Source organism: Morone saxatilis, unplaced genomic scaffold, assembly GCF_004916995.1.
Source record: "Morone saxatilis isolate NCDOM2014 unplaced genomic scaffold, NCSU_SB_2.0 Contig1, whole genome shotgun sequence".
Taxonomy (NCBI): domain Eukaryota; kingdom Metazoa; phylum Chordata; class Actinopteri; family Moronidae; genus Morone; species Morone saxatilis.
In genome coordinates this window covers 17,882,690-17,883,719 of record NW_023339651.1, presented here as the reverse complement: position 1 = coordinate 17,883,719, position 1,030 = coordinate 17,882,690, and positions in this window count along the sequence as shown.

The window sequence follows — 1,030 nt, the reverse complement described above, 5'->3', positions numbered from 1 at the left end:
GAAAGCAGCATCATTCCTAGGACGTGTCTCAGAACTTAGATATTTCTCTCAGCCTCTCAATAGGCATGTATGATATGCGAACCAGAAGGAGCAGAAGTAGCTGCTCATCATTCTCCATCTACAACATATCAAGTAAGACATAGACAAGCGCTATGCATAATGTGTTCTTATTCAACCTTTGTCTTTCCTCGCCGTTTATAAAATACACAACTCCACAGCACAGAGTGTCTGTGTGCGAGATACAGAGTAAGGGAGAGAAAGCGGAGATGCGAAAATAAGAGATGTTGAGAGAAAGCGAGGCAATAACGACAAAGCCATTACTAAGTAATACAGAAACCTGTTAAATCATGATGAAGCTACAAATAAATATTATGATAGAAAATAGATGTAATACTGATGCCATAAATGAAATAAGCCCTATGCACTTTAAAGTCATAACGGCACATAAAATGTCATATCAAACACAAATAATGTCATTACACTTACTGCAAGTAAACGCGAACAACTCAGCAATACTGGGACTTGGAGCAGATGATGTCTAAATTACTAAAATCATTACATAAATCATAAGTGTTCTAATTAGTTAAATTACAATAATAGTGAACATGTAAAAAAATTTTACCCCAGATCTCAAGGCTTTTAATGCTTTTCAATTAAAACGTAATGTTTAGCAGGAGAATGGGTTGGAGGATAGTAAAAAACTACAGCATCACATGATGCAAACCAAGACTACTGGAGCTAGCACTGAACGGAAGCTAACGTCACAAGCTTGAGGTCTTGCTATATTTCGTGGAGTACTCCCATTAAAAGATTGATGTGCGCTTGAGGTCCATAAGGTCGAATCAATTAGGCACGAACCAGAGACTGTCTCTTTAGTGGCACCGCAGAGGCTGGAGATCAATGCAACCATCAAGGGGCAGTGAAGGAACTGAGATCTGTCTTGCAAGTGCTCCCGCAGCGACGCACCCGATGCTCAGGAGGCACCAACAGGGGACCAAGGGGGAGTCATGCGGGCTACCCCCAAACCTTT